General features: G+C 46.0%; 1 protein-coding gene across 6 annotated transcripts in view; it reads left to right on the forward strand.

Moving 5' to 3' along the window:
* Window positions 1-26,222, forward strand: part of DLGAP2 (DLG associated protein 2) — a 783,073-nt gene that overhangs the window by 134,439 nt on the left and 622,412 nt on the right. The window lies entirely within an intron of this gene.

The raw sequence follows: 26,222 nt of genomic DNA on the forward strand, positions 1-26,222 counted from the left end.
AAGAGAGTCCTATACTTCACAGACTTCTCCAAGATTCTCCATCTGTTTATCACCTTGGCTTTTCCATCCTGATGGGATAAATGCTGCTTGTCAAGGAACAAATAGCTTTGTGAGGCTTGTGCTGAACCTGGAAAAGATCTGTGTTTCTCAGGGAGCCACTGAAGCCTTTTGCCAAGCACTCACTCTGTGATCGAGTTAGGGTGAATGCGTGTTCTTCCTCCTTCACTCAATCCTTAACCCCTTACCCCGTGTCTAAGTCATTCTTCGCCCTCGTTTCTTCGCAAAAATGTAAACACAATGAATGTTCATTCACTCATTTGTTCATTCCACAAATATTTGTCTCACATATGTCCCAGGCGTGCTTCATGGAGACCTAGCAGGTAAAAATCCCTGTGTAAAGTCTAGCCGTTGAGACAAAAAATAAGTAAACAAACAATGAGATAATACTATACAAAACAGTACTTTCCAGGAAGAAAAACTAACACAGGAGAAGGAGTAAAGAGAGTGATGGGGGGGGGTATTATTGTAGATAAAAAGACCTCTTTCACTGAGCAGAAGTGACATTGAGCAGAGTCCTGGGTGAGAACCTGCACGTCTCTCATGGTGGATGAATATTCCAGACTGAGGGAGCCACAGGTGCAAAGGCCCTGAGGCGGCATCGCGTATGATGTGGCCGGACAACAGTTAGAGTAGAGCGAGTGGGGGGAGGGGGCAAGTGGCCCAGGGCTTTCCAGGCCACAGGAAAGACGCTGAGTCCTGTTTTCGTTTTGATGGGCAGCTGTTGGCTCGCTTTGGGCTCGCGGTCTGATTCACATTGGGCAGCATCACTCAGCTGCTTTCTGCAGAGCAGAGGCGGTAGTGGACTGAGCCCAGGGGCCGCACAGTGGCCTTGGCCAATCCAGAGGCGAGGTGATGGTTTACAGCAGGTGTGGCTGGAGGAGGCGTCTTGGCGGTAGAGCTCGCAGAATTGAATGATGGGTTAATGGGATGTGGGCGTGACGGAAAGAGGGAAGTCGTGGGTGACCCTGGGGTTTGTGGCCTGACAGCTGGGTAAACGGTGCGACTTGCCGATGGTCTTTGTTAGTTTGCTGTGTCACCTGCCGTTGTCTATCCCAGTGGTCCCTGGATCAGAATCTGGGTTCCAGGTGCACAGATCCCCCTTCCGTGACCGCTGTGCACAGCGTGTCTCTTCTGCGGGTGGTCACCGTTCTCCCCTTTGACCTGACAACAATCTCTCCTCTTTGTTCAAGTTCAACTGAAAGCTCGTCCTTGTAAGTGTGCCCCAGTTCTTCCCCAAGCTTCCGCCTCCCAGAGCACCCGGCGCACCTGGCTAAGGACACACCGGAGTTCCTGGAGGGCCAGGGCCCCGGGTGCCTCGCGGACAACAAAGGTCTAGCTGCTGACCAATGAGGGAGTCACTGGTGGAGAAAGTCTTTGTTAGCTGCCAAGTCCAAGTGTTGGTGTTTTGACATAGGATTTTATCTGAATAAAATGCTTCTTTAAAGCATTCATCTACTTATGCACAGTTAATTCCTAAACAGCTAATATTGAGGTACTGTGTTCTTCATTTTATTATAAACTCTTTCAAATGCACACCTATGAATAGAGAAAAATATAATGCTCACCACTGTACCACTCATGTTTATTAAATATTAATGTCATGCCAAGTCTGTTTCATATTTTACTTTTTCTAAGAAAGCACTTAAGGATGTGATTCCTTAAGGATCCTTTTTACTTTCCTCAATCCCATCACTGCATTCGCATCCTGGAGCTGGTCTGTGTCGCGTCTCTGGTTTGTATGTTCCCAGGTCTTCAGTATTGTAGATGACATCTTTGTGCGTCCACAGATAATCTGCAGGTATTTGCAGGTGGAGGTCCATTTGTATGGCTGCGTTTAGCTTAAATGTTAAGCTGCTGCATGGCTCTTGCATTCTTGAAAATGACTCTGTTTATCTTTCTTCAGCTTGATTTAAGGCACTTAGGTTTTTTTCCAGGGTTTTCAGTATTGCAGAGCTGAGCTGCAATGAATAGCTCCCATTTCTGCTTAGACAGTGTCCCTCTTAGGCAGCGGTTCTCAAAGTGGGGTCCCAGGTCCAGCACCATCAGCATCACCTGAGAACTTGGTAGAAATACAAACTCTTGAGCCCTGCCCCAGACCTCCTGAATCAGAAACTTTGCCTTTGAGGCCCAGAAACCCGGGTTTTAACAAGCACCCCAAGTGAGTCTGATCTAAGCTAAAGTTTGAGAATCTGCTCTAGGGTATATCTTGAAGTAGAATTTGAATTGTAGGGTAAGAGAATCTTCAACTTGACTTTAGTTTCAGTTTGATGTAAAATGTGGTATTCCCTCATCATTTCTGTTTGTTTCTAAATTCTTGATTACTAATGACATTGGACATATTTTTCGAAGGGTTATTGATTCTTCATATTTCCTTTCGTGTTAATTGCCTCTTCATATCCTTGGCTCATTTTTCTATTGGTGTATTTGTCTTTTTTTCCAATTAATTTATAGATGTTCTTTATATATTTGAGATACTAATCCCTGTCATCTATGACTTCTTTTGTAACCTGTTTTATAGTGTCTATTGTCACCCGTTGTGTTAAAAACATTAATTTTAGTTAAAATTTAAAATCTACTTCTTTCTGTTTCACAGTTTTTATTTTTGCTTTAGAATGACTTCCACACCTTGATATAAAGGGTGCTAATTATTTTCTTCTAAAGATTTTTAAAGTTTGCGTTTCACCGTTACATGCTTAATTTACCCAGAGTTAGGTTTTTGGGTATGGGATGACATAGTGATCTGATTTTATTTTTCAATATGGATAATCTGTTTTCCTGGGTAAATAAATTTCTCATCACTCTGAAATATATCACTGTTACATGGCAGTTTTTCATGGGGTATGTGTCTCTTCCAGGGCTTTCTAATTTGTTTCCTTGGTCGGTTTATTAAAACTTTTGGTAATGATTCATGTTCTTAATTATTACATCTTCAAAACAAAATACTTGGTGTAGAGTAAATCTTCCCAATTTTCTTTCAGAAATTATTTTAATTATTCTAGGCCATTTATTTGTTTACATGAAAACTGCTTATTAAATTTTCCAAAACACGATTGATTCAAATCGTTTTGAATTTATGGATTAACTAATGGAGAAGTGGTAGCTTTACAATATTTAGTCTTCTATGTTACAAGCACAGTATATGTGTCCATATATTCAGGATTTTTTTTATGTTCTAAAGAATGTTATCTTTTCCATTTCAATTTTGGGTATCTCTGATTAGGTTACATTTACACTCAGAAAATTATCTTAGAGTTTTAGCGCCTAAAAGAGATTAAAAAAATATCTCTTGTCTTTTCTAGTTGGTTACTCCTCGTGTTATGTACTCTACCAGGTTTTTATTACTGATTTACTGCCCTAGCAATATTGGCAACTATTGTAGTTTGGTAGTCGATTCTCTTGGATCTTCTATGTGGCTCGTTACCTGCAAAATAAATTTTATCTCTTTGTCCTCATATTTTTGTATCAATTCTAGTCTGTTAATGTTTCTGCTGTACAGAAGGTTTGCTTTTTCACTTTCAGTTAGTACATAGATACTTGGGAGGAAGAAATTGGCCATCTGCTCTTTTGTTCTTACGTGGGCACGACTTACAGGTATAGTTACCTTGCTTTCCTGGAGGCAGCTTTTTTTTTTTTTTTTTTTAATTTTTTTTTTTTCAACGTTTTTTATTTATTTTTGGGACAGAGAGAGACAGAGCATGAACGGGGGAGGGGCAGAGAGAGAGGGAGACACAGAATCGGAAACAGGCTCCAGGCTCCGAGCCATCAGCCCAGAGCCTGACGCGGGGCTCGAACTCACGGACCGCGAGATCGTGACCTGGCTGAAGTCGGACGCTTAACCGACTGCGCCACCCAGGCGCCCCTCCTGGAGGCAGCTTTTATGACCAAAGTAATCTTTGTGCTCAGAACTGAAAATGAAGGAAAACTTGGGGATGGGTACTTAATTCTGTTACTGTCACTCATGCTCTTATAATCACAGCGTGGACTTCACACTTGCAGTGGAATTTCTAAATACTCGTGTAAGAAGTTTGAAGCCTTAACTCCAAACCTGCTTTGGACATTTCTTTTAAGGAGCAAATATTTCCTGTATCTCTAGTTGCAGCAATCCTCATTGCTACACAATAGGTATTGTTGAATGAAAGAATGATAAGTAAGTTCAAAGATAGCTGGTCACCTTTTATTATAAATAGGAATTTTGCAAACCTGGCACCCTTTCATGTGAAGCGAAGTATACAATTCCAAACAAGCTGGGGAATTATTCGGAAAATTACGAGAAATGTATTTGACAGTCTTAACCATAGCAACCATTCGTTAAAAATATTGACCTAGCAAGCCTGATAAGTGTTCCGTGCTGGCTCAGGACGGAGTGGCATCGGGTCTGCAGCTGTGTCACTGGAACAGGAGGGTATGTCTACCCTCCAAGTGGAGACGTGTTTGCTGCTGGATGCTTTGCTGTTTTGCTGGGAGATTATTCTCTGCTGATAATTCACATGCCATTTTATTCCTCAGATAATACTGTTTGGCTCAGTGTAAATAAATGCAAATTGTCTTCTTTCAAATCATTAGGAAATTATTTCAAAAGGCAGTTATGTATAAATTCTCATCCCACCAACTGTTTAAATTAGCAGACTTTTGAAAGAAATTCCAGCCTCCTGCATCAATGTTTTCAACACAGTTTTCTATAATTCTTCTGAAATATATGTAGAAACAATAATTTCACAGCTTTCTGAACCTATCATGATTGTGGATCCAGATATAATCGAATTTGAAATAAATGAGAACCTGTCCTTTGAGTACTGCCTGAACCGTGGGGATGTGTGATACATGGGTGCTGAGAGGCGGACGTGCTGAGACATTGACTAGCTCGTCTCTGTCTATAATCAGAGCAAACGGCTGAGGACAGAGGTCTATGCTGTGGGCGGGAGAAGACTCTACACCCAGGGTGCACCCAAGCCTGGGCCATCGCCTCTGGTAGTATTCTGGGCAGGAAGCGCTGCCTCCTATGGCTGCTGGCCCTTCTCTTGGGCATCTGGAGGGAACACTGGACATCAGGAGTGTTGGACTCCAATTTTTAGTTCTGGAAGTAGCTGTGTTGCCCTGGGAATTCACACGATTCTGCCTTTCCCTCAGTTTCTTCATCTGTAAGTAAGTGATTTAGAATGGATCAGTCCAGGGTTGCTTCTGAATCCACATTGAATTTGAAGCCTCAGTTTTTTCATGTTTCCAGGAGTCTGGTGTTGGCACGCTCACCGATACAAGACTGTGAGTGGTCACTTGACGTTGTATTTTACTTGTTATCATATATAACTGATAAAATTGGGGCAATTAATCCGCGTACTTTCCATTGTCGTCCGAGAGTCTGAGCCAGTGTGTGTCCCGTCGCATGTTTAGATATGAACAAGGCAACCGTTCAGGTGTGCTGGGCGTGGTTGTTTATCAGTTGCTTATTTACGTGCTGTGATACTTGAGCGGCAGCTCCTGTGGGGCTTCTTTGGCGTGGTTCCCCTTGCTCCCAGAACAGTGAAGTGACAGTGTAGTTCACTGGTCAGGTGGGTGTTGGGATTTGGAGTGAAGGTAGGAGTGGTCCCACTCTGCCTCCCTCGGTGGTGACTGGGGCCACCCAGGGATGTAGTGATGCCAGTGTCATCACTTTCTCTCTGGCTTGGGTGCTCTGGTTCTAAACCAGTCCCCGTGTCACTGACTGCTTGATTGGTCTGAACAACAAATAATGGTTAAATCCCCAGTGTTTAAGATTTGATGCCCTTCGGCTCTCTATGAGGAGTAATTTCTTAACCCTCTTTTCAGTGTAGATGATCCCGTACCATGGTATGTTCTAGCGTTCAGCCAGTGTCCATATGTCTTGGAAATAATGCCTCAGGGTTCTGGCTAGAAAAACAGATGAGGGTTGATGTAGTGGTTGCAGGAGAAACCCTGATCATTTGTTAGGATGCTTTGATACACAATTCTAACTTACTTTCGATTAAATTAATGTCTTTCTACCCACTGGGAGTTCAGGACGATAAAGTGTTGCATTCAGCGATGGTAGTCAAACAATATTCTTTTCAGTAAATATTTTATGGTCATAAAATGGTGAGTGTTATCTGTGTTTTGGGAGCTCATGGCACTTAGTGACAAATGGCCAAGGCCTGCACTAACACTGATAGTTTATTTCTAAAAAAGGATCATTTAAAATAAAATACCTCGGAGATGTTGTGGTTTGCTTCCAAACCACTGCAGTGAAGCAAATATCACAATAAAGTGAGTGGAATGAATTTTGGCTTCCCATTAAAAAAAGCTATGTTTGCACTATACTGTAGCCTATTAAGTGTGCATTAGCATTATATCTCAAAAATATACATACCTTAATTAAATAATACTTTATTGCCCCAAAATGCTAATCGTTATCTGAGCTTTCAGTGAGTTGTAACCTTCTTGCTGGTGGAGGGTCTGCCTCGATGCTGATGGACCAGGACGGGGGTTGCCGAAGGCTGGGTGGCCGCGACAGTTTCTTAAAATAAGACGACGAGGAAGTTTGCTACATTGGTCGGCTCTTCCTTCCGTGAACAATGTCTCCACAGCACGTGGGGCAGTTTGACAGCATTTTGCCCGCAGTGGGACTTCTTCCGGCTTTGGAGCCACCGTCTCAAACCCTGCCGCGGCTTTCTCAACTCGGTTTATGTCGTGTTCTCAGTCCTTTGTTGTCATCTCAGTGACCATCACAGCATCTGCACCAGGACTAGATTCCATCTCAGGAAACCCCTTTCTTTGCTTGTCCACATGAAGCGTCTCCTCACCTGTTCAAGTTTGATCATGAGACGCGGCCCCTCGTCCACTTGTGACTCTCGTTCTCTGGCTCCTTCCACCACATCTGCCTCTACTACCCCATGAAGTCTTGACTCCCTCAGCGTCATCCATGAGGGTTGGAGTCCACTTGTTCCAGACTCCTATTTATGCTGATATTTTGACCTCTTCCCATGAGTCACGGATGTTCTTAATGGCATCTAGAATGGTGAATCCTTTCCAGAGGTTTTCCATTTACTTTGCCCAGGTCCATCAGAGGAATCACCATCTATGGCAGCTGGAGGCTCATGACATGAATTTCTTAAATTGTAGGTCTTAAAAGTTGAAATTGCTCTTTGATCCATGAGCTGTAGGATGGATGTCGTGTTAGCAGGCATGAAAACTACAGTAATCTTATTGTCCATTTCCATCAGAGCTCCTGGGTGACCAGATGCATTGTCAATGAGCAGTGATATTTTGAAAAGGATTTTTTTTCTGAGCAGTAGGTCTCAACAGTGGGCTTCAATACTCAGCAAACCACGTTGTAAAGAGATGTGCTATCATCCAGCCTTTGTTGTCTGTTGATGGAGCTCAGCCAGGGTCGATTTAGTATAATTCTTAAGGGCCCCAGGATTTTCAGGATGGTACATGGGCATTGGCTTCAACTTAGTCACCAGACGCATTAGCTCTTAACAAGAGAGTCAGTCTGTCCTTTGCAGCTTTGAAACCAGCCGCTGACTTCTCTCTGGCTATGAAAGTCCTGGATGGCATCTTCTTCCAACAGAAGGCTTCCAGTAGATTTTCCAACTTAAAAGCTGTTGGTCGGTGCAGCCACCAGCATGAATTGTCTCAGCCAGATCCTCTGGATAACTGGCTGCAGCTTCTGTATCAACACTCACTGCCTCACCTTGCAGTTTTACGTTATGGAGGCGACTTCTTTCCTTACTCCCACCAACCATCCTCTGCTCGCATCAGATGTTTTTCTGAAGTTTCTTCACCTCCCTCATCCTTCAGAGAATTAATTGAAGAGAGTCAGGGCCTTGCTCTGGATTAGGCTTTGGCTTCGGGGAATGGTGACCTTCTATACAGACCACACAAACCTTCTCCATATCTACAATAGGTCTGTTTCAGTTCACTTTCTTTTTTTTAATGTGTGTTTATTTTTGAGATAGAGACAGAGCACGAGCAGAGGAGGGGCAGAGAGAGAGACACACACACAAAATCCTAAGCAGGCTCCAGACTCTGAGCTGTCAACACAGAGCCCGACACGGGGCCGGATCCCATGAACCGTGAGATCGTGACCTGAGCCGAAGTCGGACGCTTAACCGACTGAGCCACCCAGGCTCCCCTCACTTCACATTCTTATCACCCATGTGTTCACTGGAGTTGCACTTTTAATTTCCTTCAAGGACTCTTCCTTTGCATTCACAGCTTGGCTGACTTTTTGGCACAAGACACCTAGCTTTCAGCCTGTCTCTGCTTTCAGCGTGCCTTTCTCACGAAGCTCATTCATTTCTAGCTCTTGATTTAACGTGACAGACCTTGAACACTTAGGAGGCCGGTGTAGGGTAATTAATTGGCCTGATATCAATATTGTTGTGTCTGGGGGTGTAGGGAGGCCTGAGGGTGGAGAAGTCAGAACGCACATAACATGTATTGATTAAATTGATCGTCATATGGACGCTGTTTGTGGTGCCCAAACAGATTACAGTAGAACAGCTCGCTGACCACAGATCACCATAACAAATGTGACCGTAATGAAAAAGTTTGAAATATTGCACCTGCTACCGAAATGTGACACAGGGACATGAAGTGAGCAAATACTGTTGGAAAGGTGGCACCGACACACTTGCTCAACACAGAGTTGCCACGAACCTCCCATTTGCTGAAAAAGCAACATCTGGGAAGTGCAGTCCAGCAATAAAGTGAAGGCCTATGGAAAGCACTTTAAAATAAAAATTTATATTAGGCAGTGTTCTTGTCATTTAGGATGATACAACCAATTCAACAGCCCTATCTTTTGACACCTCTTTCCTTTTTTGAAATTTTAAGTTGTATGTATTCCCAGACATAGGAAAATTGGAAAGTAGATTTAGAAATCTCAAATATAAACTTGTTGAAAAGCTGAATCTCTTCTAGATACAGTTGCCTGGCATCCATTCTCCAGTCTGGAAATGGCAGTTTTCAGTATTCCTGCAACAGGGGAGGCCCCGATCCCTCTGCGCTCTCACTCTGCTGACCTCTGGGCAGCCAGCGGAGCCCCTTGAAGGCACGGCGGCGTGAGTTTTCGCCCTCAGTTCGTGTGCTGTCTGCAGTCGCTTTGCTGCAGCTCGATTGCTGTATGGAAATTTCCCTCCGCGGATCTTCCGGCCGTCCCTGTTGGAGTCCGGATAATACAGAAGGCCACTGGGGAGTTATTACTGCTTCCAAATGCTGAGCTCATGCTCCCAGCCTAATGCTTTTATATTAGCTTCCGGCCGTTAAGATTGATTTTAAGATTGTACTTTAAAGTTAGACTTTCTGGGACTCGTCTCGATTTGCACCATCAGTTCTGTATCCAGACTTCCTTGTAAGCTTCACACTTTTCTGTATTGATCTGATTGTGTCATGTGCCTCGGGCCGGGTTCAGTGTGGACACCACCACGTGAGCACTCCAGTCCCTGATGCCCCGCCTGACTCTCCATCTGTAACTGTGTGCATTCGCTCACTGGTATACATTTGTATGTGGTATTTAGTCGTGGGAAGGGAGGAAGTCCTGGTTAAATAGGGCTTTATAATCATGGGAACAGCTTGCTTGCCTTAACAACGCTCTGCTCTTTCTACAAAGCTTGCTGCCAGTGCCCCTCCGTGGGTCTCTAGGCCTTTGTCCCGGTGGGAGGGGCTTCCACTGGTATTTCCTGAACTCAGCTGGTCTCTGCGGCTCCCGGGTCTGTGTGTGTTCTCTCGGGGAGCGGTGGGGTCTGTGTGTACACAGTTGAATTTGATCCCTAAGACAAGAGCAGCTTTAAAATTTCTGGCCTTCCCTGTTGAGTCTCCATTGACGATAGGTTGAGGAAGCGCTTAGGAGGGTAGAATCTTCTAGTCCACGTATTCTCGCGGTTTCTTCTTAATTTTTATATAGAATAAAAAATATGATCTTAGGACCGTATTTTGGGGCCTAGAGTGTTTACTTAATTGCAGAACTCGCCCAGTCTGCAGCAGGGTTGGCGTTCCTGGCAGAGGGAGGTTGGTCGGTTACTCTTTTCCTCCCTTTATCCTTGTTCCCAATTGGACATGAGTGTCTGATGAGGCTTCTCCTGTGCTGTCCAGAGTCGTTCAGTGTGGCTCCAGGGTCTCACCTGTGATGCTCGTTCTGCCTGCTGCTACTGCTGCTCACGACGTTTGCACCGGTGCCACACACACCCAGGAGGTGCCTGGAGCGCCGGCTGTGTGTGCGCTCCGGGTGGGGGGCACAGCAGTAGGGGCACAAGGCCTGGGAAGGGTCCTGCAGAAGTTCCAGGACAGCGCATCCGTCCGTCCGTCTTGTCTGCCGGTTTAGTGCTTGCGTTTTTCGTTCCCAGCCACATAAGGTGGTTGCCCAACCCTCGTCTTCTGACAAACCCGCTTCTCTGAGACCTGCTCCGTCAACTCCCACGGGGCTTGTCTGCACCAGACCACAGCGCTGATAGTGGGTCTTCTGCGTGCCCAAGAAAATGGAGTTTTACTAATACAGCCTGTCCGAACAGGTGCGTTTAGCTGTGGCTTGTTCATAGAGAGCCTGGTGTAGCTCCTGGTGATCGCGACCATGGATTCTAAGTATGTTTCCCAGGCGTTGTTAAGTATGAACATCGAGTTAATAAATCCCGTTCATTTCTAGGATGTGCCCTTTCCTCCTATGAATTAATCTAGACTTTGCTATTCTTTGTGTTCTGGATCGTAACCTTATCCCGTGTGAGTGTTTGGAAGAACTCGCTCAGGGACGGTTTTCCCCTCTTGCTCCAGGGCGCTAAGGGGACCACCCTGGCTCTGAAGGCCAAGCACGTCTGTCTTGATAGTTTTCATGGTCTCAGTGACCTGGTGCTGTGATTGCTTGTTTATGGTTTGTTTTGGTTCCTTGTATAGCATGAAGGCCGTTCTCCTTATAGGTCAGACCGATGTGAAGTAAGAGTGAAGAAATTCTGATGTTCTGTCCTGTGTTCACCTATGGATTGTTAACTCTGTGTGACTCCAATTTATATGCTGTTTACCTGCCGTCATCATTGATAAAGGCACAGTTGGCTTCTGGGTTCAAAGGCAGAATTGGAAATTAAATTTTATCTTTGTCTACCGGGACTGGGCTTGTGTTCCATGGGAAAGAAACACTGTGTTTTCTTTGTGTGTTTCCCATCTACAAAGCATCTTTTTTTTTTCATAGTTTGTTGTTGTTGTTGTTGGAATGTGTGGAATTTACGTATGTTTAATTATCAAAACTTCATGCACCTGCTAGTTTTCATCAGCAAACGTTAGCTTCTAAGCTCTGATTTTCCTGTTTGGTGGGAAGGAGAAGGAGCAGTTGCAGGGGCAAGGTCTGAGGTCCCACACAAGCTCTAACAGGTGCTGAGTCTCGTGGAAGTGTTACTTCATTTTGACATCCAAACTATGGGACAGCAGAAGCACAGTGTGATCACAGTTACGTCACATGGATTGTTCTGTTTCATATTCACACTGGACCCGGTGATCGTAATCTTCAGTGATGTACATGTATCTGCAGAGTTTTAGATTTGGGCTTTAGTGAGTATGAATAAATCACACTGATGCTGGCTGTACTTTAGTGTTGTTCATGTGAGATTCTGTTTTGCCCTGTCATCTGTGCTTTATGTCGGGGCGGCTGCCTCAGATTTTCCACCACGTATCTCTGTTCACACTCGTTTCTCATGGTGTGTGTGTGGCGGGGGGGATGAAGCTTTGGGTAATGCTGCTTTGAGTCAAATTCTAGAATGTGAGCCCAGCATTTTTTAAGTAAATGGTACGTTTTGTGTCCACTCATATTTATTATGAACATATTTACTCTCTTGTGACACTTGTATTAATTTTATACTCACTTAAAAAAACTTAGCACCTGGCAAGATAGTTTTAAGTTTTCAAGTTTGTTTTTAAAATTTCTTATCACTTACATCGGTCAGACATCCATTGCTTCAAATGCAAATGTGTATGAATTATTTAAAGGTGTCAGTTTTCAAGATGGTTATGTGATTTATTTCCAGCTAATTTAAAAAAATTTTTATATTTTTTTTCTTTATATTTGGGGATAAGAATACCATGGGAAAGGCATATAAGAAAAAGAAAATGGTTCTTGTTTATCCCGAAGGCCGTTATTTTTGTCTGTGTGAGGCGTCGTCACATGTGTGATTGCATATCCACGGGACTTCCCCATTAGGTGTAGGTGTTTTGTCTTGTAGTTGCCCTCCTTAGTGGGGGTGCTCACGGGTTCATGTGTTGCGCCCTTGTACTTGGAAGACTGCATATTCCTGTTGTAATGTTTGATTCAGGAAGTCTAGTAACTGTGAATCCATAAGACACTTACCTACAGAAAAACAAACCATCTGACTCATTTTCTGAAACCCTTACGAAGCACGGCCACGTGAAACAGGTACCTGGTTTCATGGCTCTGGAACCCCCACGGCGCTCCCACTTATCTGGAGATCAAAGCTGCTGGAGAGAATCAAGATTGGTCCCCATGGTGGATAATCTGAAAAATGTGCTGTAGTTTCTGAAGGTGATTATTAAGAAGGGCTCTAGAAATACGATAACGACTGTCAGCCTGTTCCCCGAGGACACGAGCTCCGAGGGAAGCACGTGTAGGTTTCCGTATGTCTGATACACGTTCAGCCTACGATCTTCAATCATATGCCTCGTGAACTTCTTCTGGGTGGGAGACGTGTCGGTCTAACGCCATCCCAAGTCTAGAAGCCCTGAGGAGTAAATAACTGGGGACTAGACCAGTCAGTCTGGAAATGGTGTTCAAGGGGGTTTTCACATAGTTTCTGCCACTATGCCTCCTGGTACTTTGGGTCCCCTTGATCACGGTGGCACAGAAGAATCTGAAGGAATTTCCCCCTTACGAAAGTTTTGATTACCATTTGGTCTGAATTTGATAAGCAGGAGAAGGTGCCTGGCCCCTCTGCAGACGTCCCCGTCGGCCGGCTGAGTACGGGGTGAACACCGGTCCCTGGCGGTGCGCCTGCCCTCCGGGTCCCACTGCCGGTGGCATCTTCTCTGCCTTGAGGGCCCTCCTGTGCCTCCTCTTGCCTGATGTACGTGTGCAGCTTTGCGTAATCCTGGACCAGCTTATTATTTTCCCTTTGGTTTGCAATGAGCCCCCCAACGAGCTCCTGTGAGCTTGAGAGTTACTGTCTGAACCTTTCTTTTATTGTTGATGGAGAGCGGCCACAGCACCGAACTGGATTGTGGTGCACCCACCCCCTCCCAGCGCACCCCCCTGCTTTCTCACGGAGAAGTGGTGCCCTCCCTACCCCGTCCCTGCCCCCCAGCTCATTTGTTCAGGGCCCTCTTTCTCTCACTGAGGCCAATGCTGCACATCTCCTTCTTTAGAGAAACAAAATGCCCTTTCTGTCTGTGCTCTGAGAGCTTGAAAGTCAGTGATTAAAATAGACGCTTCCTGATTTTGCTCTGGAAAGGGATAGCCAGTCACCGTTAATCACTAGGAGGAAAAGCATGTCTCCAGCACCAGCTTTTTAATTATGCCAAGACCTCCGTGTCTCTTCCCAGGCTGGTGGCGGGATAAAGTTGGACTTAATAAACATAATAAGAAAACGAAAAGGCTCCTTTGTCTTTGAAATGAATATGCACATGTCCTTTTCAGTCCTGCTGGAACATGAAGGGACCAAGGTCTGGGCGGCGAATCCGCAGTGGTGGTGTGGACGGCCATTCAGGAGTCTGGGTCACCCTGCCTGGACGCAGGCCTCTGCTCGCCGAGTGGCCCCCAGTGGCGCCTAGTGGGCCCAAGGTGTCCCCACAGCAGGGCCGCCCCGGGGAAGGGGCTGATGACAGAGTGCAGGGCGGGGTGGCACCCGGTGGGCCAGAGGTGTCCCCACAGCAGGGCCGCTCCGGGGAAGGGGCTGATGACAGAGTGTGGGGTGGGTGGCGGCTTCCTCAGCGGAGCAGAGGGTTTGGGCACCAGCGAGGAAGACACTGTTACCATTTTACAAAACAGATTTGACGTGGAAAGTGAAATTCTGGGCCTGGTTTCGGGTCTTCACTCTAGGCGTGATGAAAACATTCTCTGGCTTTGGGAGGACACGACCCTGGTTTTCCTGGTTCCGTGGCTGTTTCTTTGTTAGTTTCCCTCCAAATGCACGTCTTTCAGAGTTTATAACCGTGTTTCTCTTCTGCTTATAACCGAGTTTCTCACGCGTGGGCAGGCTCCCGGAGCTGCCCTGCACCTTTACCACCGCTCTCTTCCTCTGACCCTCTGTCCCTCTACCCTGAAAACGCGGCCACCCTGGCTCCGTGACAGCAGACGCAAGCCCTGGGAGACTCTCGTTGTGTCCCTGCTCTCCCCTCCTGCACCCTCTGCCCAGCCCGTCCAGGGGTCCTGTCTTCATGCCTTGTTCTTCTGCTTTGCCGTGGTCATTGCCCCAGTGTGGGCCCATATCTGGCGTTTTGGCCGACTGCTTCTTGGTGGAAGATTTCTAGAACCACCCTCAGCTTTCTAGCACCCCCGCCTGCCTCTGGTGGGGTCTCTGTCTATGGCCTTGCCTCTGTGCCTTTAGTACTCATCGCGAGGACCGGGAAGGAGAGGGCCCCGGGTGGGGGCCAGGCCGGGGGCTGCAGGTCAGTGCCCTGTGGCCAGCCCAGCCTGCTACCTGGAGGGCCCAGTAGGTCCCTGGACCCACCTGGGCTGCTTCCCCAACTGTGCAGAGATACCACCGGAGCCCCTCATCTTTCCTTACGTCCTTCAGAGTAAACAGAAGCGGCCAAACATCCCCACTTATTTTCTCCGGGATGGTCTGTGGCAGAGAATATGGAGTGACCTCATGCGCCTTCTTCAACCGAGTCTGGATTTTAAGTGTCTGGGATAATTTGAGGAACTTCTCCGCCCCGTGCCCTGGGTTATCAGTATCCCTTCCCCACGGAAACAGGATCCCTCAGGTCTCCACCTCTACTCAGGCCACAGGCCAGCAGCAGGACCCACCGTGGTTTTCTTCCAGTGGCTCCCCACTTGTCTCACGCCTAAACTAACCAATTAATCTGTCTTTTGTGCACTTTTCAGTCAAGCTTTACACAGATCTGTTAGCATGCACCGAATTTCCATGCATACTTTGGTTTATTCCTGGATCTTTCTTTTCTTCCATCACTGTGGCAACAGCTTGCTGTTACAGGACTGTTTTGTAACCTCTGACGGCGTGATCCCCTCTTCTTGACACATTTGTCCGTCCAGATCAACCTTAAAATCGTGCTTCCAGTTTCCAAAGAGCATTTATGTTTGGGATTTTGACCAGGCTTACGTTGGATTTGCAGACAAAGTTGGTAAGAATTGGTGCTTCCTGGGTGTTGATCTGCCCCGTGGCAGACGTGTGCACGTCTCCATCCCCTTGAACGTGTGTGTGGTGATCTGTTAGCACTACTGGGTCCACAGTCTTCCCGCCCTCCCTGTTCCTGCCTCCGCGGTGGGACCCACGATGGGACGTGGATGTTCTTTCCCACTGCCGGGCCCTGCTGTCTCCTTGGTTTTCTCCACTTTTTGCTTCAGCCATTTTGACGCGTGTGGATTCATGACAGATGTTGACTCTGACTGTTTACCCGTGATGAAATCTCCTTCCTGTTTTTGACAGTTTCGCCCCAGACTCAACACTGTTCTGCGTTAACATCTCAACTCTTGTTGTTGTCTGTTTATTTTGGAGACCTGAGAGTCAGATTTTATTTTTTGACACAATCTGAGTCTTTCTCTTTCTAGGTGATTTTATCCTATTTAATGTAGCATGTGTTTTGTGCTATTCTTGTTTATTTTTATTTAATTACTTTTATTGTTTAAAAACTCAAAAATATTTTATATACTTTGTGTGTTTTATGTGCTTTCTTCTCGTTCTTCCTCAGAAATTTAAAGGGATTTATTCTATTGCTTTTAAATTATATTTTAAATGATATGTTGACATCCATGTTTCTTGATTATTCAGTTTCAAAACCATTACTGTTAGGAAAGACGCAGAAACAACATTATACTCACACGTGTAACCACGACTAAACTGTCTTTCTACCCAAGGAGTGTTTCCTCTCATTAAAATAAAAACAGTTTTATTGAGATATAATTCACACGGCACACAATTCACTCACTAAGTTTATGACCTAGTGACTTTTACTGTATGTAGCCATCATCATGGCCAATTTTAGAATATCCTGTCACCTCTGCCATCACCCCCAAGCTCCTACCTCTGCCTCTGCTTGAGGCGCCCCTTCACCCACCTGGGTCCCGGGCATTTCCTGTGGGTGGGGTCTTAAGACATGTGGTCCTTGGTGACTGGATTTTGTCACTTTGGAAAAATGTATCCAAGGTTGAATTCGTCAAGTAGCATGTATCAGAACACCATTCCTTTTAAAAATTCCTATTTCTTTTAATTTTAAAAAACTTAAAAAATATTCTTATTGTGGCAAAATATGTATAGCATACAATCTGCCATTGTAACTGGTTTTTGTTCCAGCCTTAAAGATTTGGAATTTGGCCATTTTAACCGTTCCTAAGTGTGCAGCTCAGCGGCATGACGTACATTCACCTTATCGTGCAGCCGTCCCCTCTGTCCCTTTGTAGACGTGTTTTGTCCTCTGTTCATGCCACACCAAAGTCAGGAAGTTTCACCGCTGCCTTTCCTTCTAAGGGCTGTGCAGGCTTAGTTCTCACATGTGGGTCTCTCCTCCATATTGAGGTGGTCTTTGTGTCTGGCCTGAGATCAGAGAGTCTATCTTCATGCACCGGCGTGTGGCCCTCTGGTCGTTGCAGTGTGTGTGTTGAGAAGTCTCCTTTCCGCGTTTGATGGTCTTGGCATTCTCGTTGGAAATCAGTTGACCATAAAGTATATGAGTTTGCGTCTGGATTCTCAGTTCTGTTACACTGACGTGTCCTTGTGTAGGTACCACAGTCTTGGTTACTGCTGCTTTGTCATAAGTTTAGAAGTCCAGACGTGAGTCCTCTACTCTGTTGTTCTTTTTCAGGATTGTTTTGACTATTTTGGGTCCCTTGCAATTCCGTGTGAATTTTGGAACCACCTTGCTGATTCTACAAAGAAGTTAGGTAGGGTTCTGAGGGGCATTGCATTCAATCTGTGGATTAGTTTCAGGAGCATTGCCAACTTAACATTTGATGTCTTCTGCCTCATGAACGTGGAATGTCTTCTCATTTTTTAGGTCTTTAACTTCTTTCAACAATGTTTTGTAGTTTTCAGAGTGTAGGTTTTTCACTGTGTTTGTTAAATTTATTCCAAAGTATATTATTCTATGTGATACAGTTGTGATTGGAATTGTTTCCTTGGTTTTATTTATAGATTGTTCATCTCAAGTATATAGAATTACCATTGATTTTTTAATATTGATTTTGTATCCTTTGACTTTGCTGGACTAATTTATTCTAATTGTTTTCGGTGGATTTCTTAGACTATATTATATACAGGATCACATGTTAGGAGGTGGAGGAGGGACAGTAAAGTACCTGCCAAACTGAGAAGGCACTTTGAGCCTGGAAACTGAAGCAGGCCATTCGGTATATTTGACACAGTATACTTGGTGTCACTACGGTTGGGGGGTGGGCAGGATGGAGGGCAATCCATGGCAGCTGCACAGATATTCTCCATAAAATCCCAGCCTTGGTCCACAGATTTTATAGGAGAAAAGGACACACAGAAGTGCACTGCAGTGAGATCAAAGGGGTTCAGATGCACCATATGTCAAGAGTTGGCACTAATTTGTAAGGTTCCGGCAGAAATCAGCAGAGAAGCCTTCGGAGTCTGTGGATACTTTTTGATGACTAATTCACTGTCTTCACTTGTTATAGGTCCGTTCATGTTGTCTTTTTCTTCTTGAGTCTGATTTGGTAAGTTTGTGTCTTTCTAGGAATTTATCTGTTTTTTCTAAGCTATGTAATTTTTTGGCATACACTTGTTTATTGTATTCCTTTATAAATCTTTTTATTTCTGTAATGTCTGTAGCAAGGTCTGTAGCACTATCCCAAGTTTCACTTCTGGTTCTAGTAATTTGACCTTCTCTTATTTTCAGTTTGTCAATTTTGTTGATCTTTTCAAGAGCTAGCTTTTGGGTTTATTTTTCTCTTTTGTTTCTGTATTCTCTGTGTCATAAATTTCTGCTTTAATCTTTGTTATTCTCCTTCCTTCTCCTTGCCTTAGGGGTAGTTTGCTCTTCTTTTTCCAGCATCTTATGTTGGAAGAGTAGCTTATCTTTTTTCTTCATAAAGGCACTAACTGCTCTACGTTTCTAAGCACTGTTGTAGCTGCAGCCACTTAGTTTTGGTATGTGTGTCTTCATTAATCTCAAAATATTTTCTGGTTTCCTTTTTGATTTGTTCTTTGTTCCATTGGTTATTTGGGAGTGCATTGTTTAATTTCCACATATTTGTGAGTTTCCCGGTTTTTTTCCTATTACTGATTTTTAATTCTATTCCATTGTGATTGAGTAACATAATTTATATAATTTCTCTCCTTTCACATTTTTGAGATTTGTTTATGGCTTAGCATGTGGTGTCTTCAGGGAATGTTTCATGTACACTTGAGAAGATCATACGTTCTGTTGCCATTGCTGGGTGGAATGTTGTACAGATGTCTGTTGGGTTAGTTCATTTCTAGCGTTGTTCTTGTCTTCTGTTTCATTATTGATCTTCTGTCCACATGTTCTGCCTATTATTGAAGGTGAAGTGTTGAAGGCTCCAACTGTTGTTGTCAAATGTCTTCCTTCATTTTTGTTTGTTTTTGCTTTAGGGATTTTGGTGCTCTGTTGTTAAGTTGCATATGTGTTTATAGTTGTTACGTGTTTCTGGTGGATTGATCCTTCTTTGGTTATAAAATGTCCCCTTATCTCTAGTAACACTTTGGTGTCTTAATCTGCTTTCTCTAAGATCGATGTAACCACTTTTAGCTTTCTTGCGGTTGCTGTCTGCTTGATATATTCTCCATCCTTTCACTTTGAATCTATCGTATCTTTGAATCTATGGTGTGTCTCCTCTGGCAGTGTTAAGTTGGATCATGGTTTGTTTTTGCTAAATCCCCTCTGACACGCTCTGCTTTTGACCGGGTGGTTTAGTCCATTCACATTTCATGTTATTGACATGGTTGGGTTCCATCTGCCCTTCCAGTTTTTGTTTTCAGTTGTCTTGAGTCTTTTACATTCTGCTCTTCCTCCTTACTGCTTTATTTCTTTTGTGGTTGTTTTGGGGCTTGCCTTGTGCACAGTACCCTGTTAGAATCAGCTTTAGATTTATGCCAATTAAGTTCTGGTCATATATAGAAACACTACTCCTTTGTAGCTCTATCACATCTCCCCCTTACAAACTCCATGGCACATGGTTGTAATTATTTGTTTCTTTAGCACATTGCAGCTCTGCTCCCACCCACCCTCTTTGTGCTGTTATTGGCAAATATCTTAACACATATGTTACTCTATGTTACAGGCCCACGGATACTTATATATAGTATATGTATATAAAATATATGTTTTATACGATGTCATTCCGTTAAGAGAAGAAAGGAGAAAATGTGCATTTATACTGTGTTTTTTATAATTACATAATTACCACTACTACCCACACTCTTCATTTTGTTCATATGCATTTGAATTACCACCCGAGGTCACTTGTTTTCAACCTGAAGAACTTTTGGTATTTCTTGTGAAGTCGGCCTGCTAGCAATAAGTTCGTTCAGTTTTTTGGTTTCCTGGGAAGATCCTCATTTGCCTTCACTTTTGAAGACTTACTGGCTGCACATAGGATTCTTGATTGCGTTTTTCTTGAGCACTTTCAATATGTCATCCTACTGACTTCTGGCCCCTCTTGTTTCTGCTGAGAAGCCAGCTGTTAATCTTACGGGGTTCTGTCAGTAAGGAGTCCTTTCTCTTGGGGCTTTCATGATTTTCTCCTTGTCTTTTCACTTTCAGAGTTTTACCTCTGCTATGCCTGTTTGTGGATCTCTTTGAGTTCTGCCCCGATATGTAGGTTGTTGTTTTTCAAGAAGTTTGGGAAGTTTTCAGTGATTGTTTCTTTGAGTATCTTTTCTGTTCCTCTCCTCTCTTTCTCATCCTGTTTGGCACGTGTTTGAAAGCCGGGCGGCGTCTCACCTTTCTGAGGCTGTGCGGCGTTCCTCAGCTTGCGTCATCTCCACTGATGGGTCTTCAGGTTTGTTTATTCCTTCTTCTCTCAGTTCAGGGCTGCTGTTGTGCTTTTCGAGTAAGTTTTTATTTTAGTCATTTCACTTTTTAGCACCAGAATTTCTATTAAAAAAATTTCTTACTCATGCTTGCTTCGGCAGCACATTATACTAAAAAAAATTTCTTTCTCTATATTCTTGTTCTCTGTTCTAGCGTTGACATCATACTTTCTTTTATTTCTTCAATCATGGTTTTCCATTATCTGTGAGCATGTTTGTACTGGGTGCTTTGCTGAGTGTAGCTCTTACACATTCTCACCGTACGCTCACATGTGAGTTAACTAAGCCACATGATAGATATGTTCATTAACTGGATTGTGGTGATCATGTTACAAGTATAGGTGTATAAGAAATCCTCACGTTGTACCCCTTAAATATATACAGTTTGGTCAGTTTTCCTCAATAGAGCTAAAAAAATAGGTTGAGGGGCTTCCTGTGTCTTTACTGACCAAATCTGGCAAGGTTATGTGTTAAAAAGAACTTGAATGTGTAAAAATTTAATTTAAAATATTTTACAGTGACATAGATACTATCTGAATACATTTTATGTGGGATCCACAGGGAATGTAGGTCAGTTTCAGTGTGGGCTTGATGAGTTGATTCGCTGAGGGACAGGAACACGTCCGGGGGAGCCTCAGTTGTTTCCCCCTTGGCTGCTGAGTGCAGAACTCCTCACTCTCCCAGAAGTCATTTGCAGAGTCTGGTTACATGATTGTCAGCCTTTGAGGAGGTGGCCGTTGTGTCGTTGGAATGTTCACAGGGCGTCAGGCTGTGCTCCAGGATGGACACCCAAGTGCCCAGAGGTGCCCTCAGTGAGCCTGTGATTTTCCCTGTCAGCCCTTGCCTGCCCCACACAGGTGCTCTGTCCTCCACTTTCAGTTTGTCCTGTGTGGCCCTCCTCCTGCCCCAGGAGCAGCTGTGACTTGGTTGGGAGAAACTCTCTGTTGACACAGAACCCAGTCCTTGGACACCTGTGGTTTCTCCCTCCATCGGTCCCCTCTTATCTTCAGGGCCATTCCTAGGGACACAGGCCCTTGCGGATCTGTTGTTCCGTGACTTTGGCTGCCCCTCCTCAACCCTCTCTCTTCCTGGTCTGTCACTGTTCTCCTTGGCAAGATTCCAAGTGTGGGTTAATTCCATGACTGAACTTCTCCACTCAGTACCCGAGAGGATTTCTGCTAAGGAAACCGTATATCTGTGCTGACGCTGCTGATTAAAATTCAGCAGCCCCCCCCCCCCCCCCCCGCCCCGCAACGGTCTCCACTTCGCGCCCATGTTGTTACCAGCACTTTCTCGTCTCTGCCCTGTCCAGACGCCCCTCTGTTCTCCCACCCCGTCTCTCCCTGTGGTGGGACCCCGCGTCTCAGCCCTCCTCAGGCTCCCCCACCTACTTCCTTACTCGTTTACTCTCCACAAGCAACATGCTCCATTTCACACAAAGAACACAGAGGTCAAAGAAACACTTTTCGTGCCTTGTCCCCAGGCTGCTCTTCTGTTTTCCTCCTGTGCTCTCACTCTGGGAGGGGGGGGGGGGGATGTGTCCTTCCTGCCAGGGGGTTTTCTGTTCACTGTGTTCTTGGCTCCTCTCCTGCATCAGGTCTGTTCCCTCTTTTCATTCCTTCTGACGGGATTTTACCACGTCCTCTTGGCCCATTTCCACGTTTCTAGTGTCCTTCCTACCTAAGCTCCTCCTGCGATCTGCTGCCGGATTTGTGCTCCGCAGGTACAGACCTGCCTGTGTTTTGCGTGAGACTCTGTCAGCCATGCCCAGGATAGCATTCAGACTCAGGCAGAGGGTTCCGTCCGTGGTGACTGTCACATGTGTGACCACTCCACAGTCTTGGTGACACGGTCGGTCCTGCTGGTGACTTTGCACGTAGGGGCCTCTGCTGAGGGTAGTGTTCCCTCATCTGGACACCTTCTCTGGTGCACAGGCCCAGCTTCCTCGGAGAAGCCCCTCCCTCCTACACTGGGGTGCGTGGCTCTTCAAGCGTGGCCGTGATGCTCTGAACGCTGCTCCAGAACAGCATGCATGGTGTTAATTTGTGGCCGGCACACCATGTCCTCTCTAATTGGATGGCCAGCTTTTGTCTGCAGGACCTGTGCCACGGCCCGCTCTTGCAAGGTGCTCTTTAAAGCTCTAAAGAATGTGCAGAAATTACATGCAGTGTGACTCCGGTCATAAATTTAATCTTACATGTTTTAAAGTAGAATAGTCCTTTTTAAAACAATTCAGCAAAGTTATACAACCTAGAATGGGGATTTTAACTTTTCAGAAAATTAATAGACAATCTTTGTTTGAGCTATAAAATTCTCTCCAGTGGTAATAGGTCTACATAGGCTTAACGTGACCATGAGTCTCATTTGTCCCTCAGTTTTATATGAGACATTTGTCCCCTATAATTTGGCTGGTTGTAGGATACTTCACCAGAGTATCTGGTTTCTCTTCTGTTCCCCATTTCCCAAGTTATGCATCCCCCCTCCTCCCTTCCCTGAGTTTATTCAGCAGAAATGTTTGAGTTCGTCCCATATGCAAACTCCTCGTGGTGTAAGTACTACTTAAGAGAAGCACTGACCTGTTTTTTGCCCATTCTGGGCACCGAAATCTTGGTATCATTAGTCAAGTAATATCCTGCAGTCCAGACATCTCTCTGGAATGGTTGAAATGGTTCTTTAATGGAGAAACTAGTGAAGGCAGTCAAAGAAATTTTGAGTGAGAAACACCTACCTGAACACCCGTATGCGTATATGCACTTACGTGGACTTAGACTTTCACTTAACCCAAGTACCACTGCCCGCGGCAGATGGACTGAGACTCGGTAGGACTGATTTCCTTCGGTTCGCTGGTTACCGACGGCCACCCTCCTCAGTGACCCCGCCCTGGCTCGCACCTGTGACTTCCGTCAGCGCCTCTGCCTCAGTCTGTAGAAGAAAAGCTGCTCAGAAGTGATGCTTTGAGTCGAGTTTCGTAGATGGTTGTGCCAGGGTTGGCCCCTCCTTCTTGTCAGCCACTGTATGGCTGTGTCGCACGGCCCTCTTTAACCCCCGTCTCGTGTGTGTTGCCGTGTTACTAGCTGATTTTGTGAGCGGTGTAGACCGTGCTGATAGGGTGGCTTCTTTCTGTTCCTCTTGGTAGAAGAATTAGCTTTCCAGACTGTGGTCTGAGCAGGACCCTGTTCCCACCGTCGGGCGAGCCTTGATGGCATTGCCCTCCCCTGGCCCGAAGGCTGTGCCCTTGCAGCCGCCCTGGGCCGCTTGCTTGCCTCTCACAAACCCGTTGTCGGGTGTCGTGTCTGTCTGCAGGAGCCGGAGCCAGGCGGGGCTGGCCTGGCCTGGCCTGGGCCACCGTGACCACCACCCCATGTGCACCACTCGGCTGTGCAGGAATTGAGACCAGTGATCCTGAGACAGTTTCTGATAAAAACATTTAAGGAAATTTACCTAAGTTTAACCAATAACAAAGTATGTACCGGGGCACCTGGGTGGCTCAGTTGGTTGGGTGACTGACTTTGGCTCAGGTCATGATCTCGCAGTTTGTGACTTCGAGCCCCGCATCAGGCTCTGTGCTGACAGCTCGGATCCTGGAGCCTGCTTCGGATTCTGTGTCGCCTTCTCTCTCTACCCCTCCCCTGCTCACGCTCTGTGTCTCTGTCTCTCAATAATAAATAAACGTTAAAAAAAAATTAAAAAACAAAAAAGCATGTACCTCACACACATCCCACATCAGGGTCGACCTTTTTTGCGCAGGACTTTTTAGAGTCCTTAATATGCTAATTGTCGTCAGTCACCAAGATGAGTGTGTGATTGATATTTAGTGTTCCCTCATCTTCTTTGACCTTGAAACTCTCTTTTTCCCCATGGAAATAGTATTTGGAAAACAGAGTTCAAGCCTAATTGAAGATTAGAAATAGCAGTCACCTCAAAATCTTAACTGTGGGGTTTTTTTGTTTTTATTTCACCATAATTAACCAACACTGTTTCTGTTACTTTCAGGTAGATATAGTGATTCATCACACCTGGTGCTCATCACAACAGGTGCATCCTTCGTCCGCATCACCTGTCTTCCCATCCCCAACCCACCTCCCCTCTGGTGACCAGCACTGTGTTCTCTGGACTTAAGAGTCTGTTTACCGGCTTGTCTGTCTCTCTCTCTCTCTCTCTCTCTCTCTCTCTCTCTCTCTCTCTCTGTCTCCCCCTTTTTCCCCCTTTGCTTGCTTGTTTTGTTTCTTAAATTCTACATAGGAGTGAAATCATGGGGTATTTGTCTTTCTCTGGCGGATTTATTTTGCTTAACATTATACTCTCTGGCTCCATCCATGTCATTGCAAATGGCAAGATTTCATTCTGTTTTATGGCTAATATTCCGTTGCATATATATTTTACCACATCTTATTTATGGATGGACACTATGGACAGATGGACACTACGGACAGATGGACACTGTGTACGGGTGGACACTATGGATGGACCCTGGACGGATGGACACGCTCCGTATGGATGGATAGCCGTCTTGGCTACTGTAAATAATGATGCAAGGAACAGGGGGGTCATGTATCTTCTCAGATTAGTGTTTATCTTTTCTTCGGGTAAATATGCTTCCTGTCTTATTTCTGTATTCAGCTCTGTTTAAGATCGTGTGTTCCTGTGTCCTGTGCTCTGTCCCTACCTTGCTGCCTCACTCAGCCCACGGCGTGTGTTCCACACCGAGAGCACAGAGCGATGTGACTGGGCGGGACCTTCCCACCCTGCCCATACCCCCTAACTCTCTGGTCCTTGTTCCTAGGTCACATGTGGTTCCCTGCGCTCCCGCCCTGCCCACACCCCCTGTCTCCCTAGGTGCCTGTTCCCAGGTCACATGTGGTTGTGGTCTCGGGTTTTCAGGGCTTCCCCTCACCCTGTCCCCTGCTTGTGAGCACATGACCGCTCTTTCCTGCCTGCTCCACCAGGTCTGCCCCGGCCTTGCCATGGACTCTGGAGCCCCTACCGCTCGGCCTGTCCCCTCAGACTTTGTGCCTAAAAACCCGCTGTTCGTTCAGCTCTGCAGAGCCCTCGAAGCCGACGCTTCTCTGCTGGCATCTGCCCCCCTCCCACTGTTGTACCTGGGGTTCTGTGGGTCTGCAGCCCACCGGCCCCGTGGTGCACTTCCGGGGGCAGGCATGGGGGTGTCTGCCTTACTCCTCCCATCATATGCTCTGGGGCAGATTTGTGAGAAGGACATGACCCCGTCCGTGGGGGCTGCACCTGTCACCAGGCATGGTGTGAGGCACTGCTGGCAGGTGACAGCCTTTGAAAGTTGAAGGTGAACGGGGCGTTTGTGGCATGAAGGAGTCAAGGAGGGTGTTCTATTCAAACTTAATTTGGAACAGTATTTCAATAGGAAAGTGAAGAAAGGTCACTGGGTAGGGCTGAGGAACTGAATGTCCAAAAGGTCAGGCTGCATAGGGTTATACCCAGTGTTGCCTTTGGTTGGTGCCTGCAGGACAGAGAACTCACAGGTGCCCCCTGCTCGCCCAAGACCGTGCTCCCGGGCAGGACAGAGAACCCACAGGTGCTCCTTGCTTCCTGGTGACCGTGCTCCTTGCTTCCTGGTGACCGTGCTCCTGGGCGGGACAGAGAACCCACGGGTGCTCTCTGCTTCTGGTGACTGTGCTCCTGGGCAGGACAGAGAACCCATGGGCGCCCCCTGCTCGCCCATAACTGTGCTCCCGGGCGGGACAGAGAACCCACGGGTGCTCTCTGCTTCCTGGTGACTGTGCTCCTGGGCAGGACAGAGAACCCATGGGTGCTCTCTGCTTCCTGGTGACTGTGCTCCCAGGCGGGACAGAGAATCCACAGGCCCGGCCCCGCTCGCCCATGACTGTGCTCCTGGGTGGCCGTGGGTGGAAAGCTTCCACAGGGCAGCCCTTTGCTGTTATGCCAGACGCGGGCGTGGGAGGCCTGCGCAGGGTGCACACGGGGCCTCTCTGTGCGTGTGAGTCCGTGTGCAAG

Source organism: Panthera tigris, chromosome B1 (genome assembly GCF_018350195.1).
Source record: "Panthera tigris isolate Pti1 chromosome B1, P.tigris_Pti1_mat1.1, whole genome shotgun sequence".
NCBI classification, from domain to species: domain Eukaryota; kingdom Metazoa; phylum Chordata; class Mammalia; order Carnivora; family Felidae; genus Panthera; species Panthera tigris.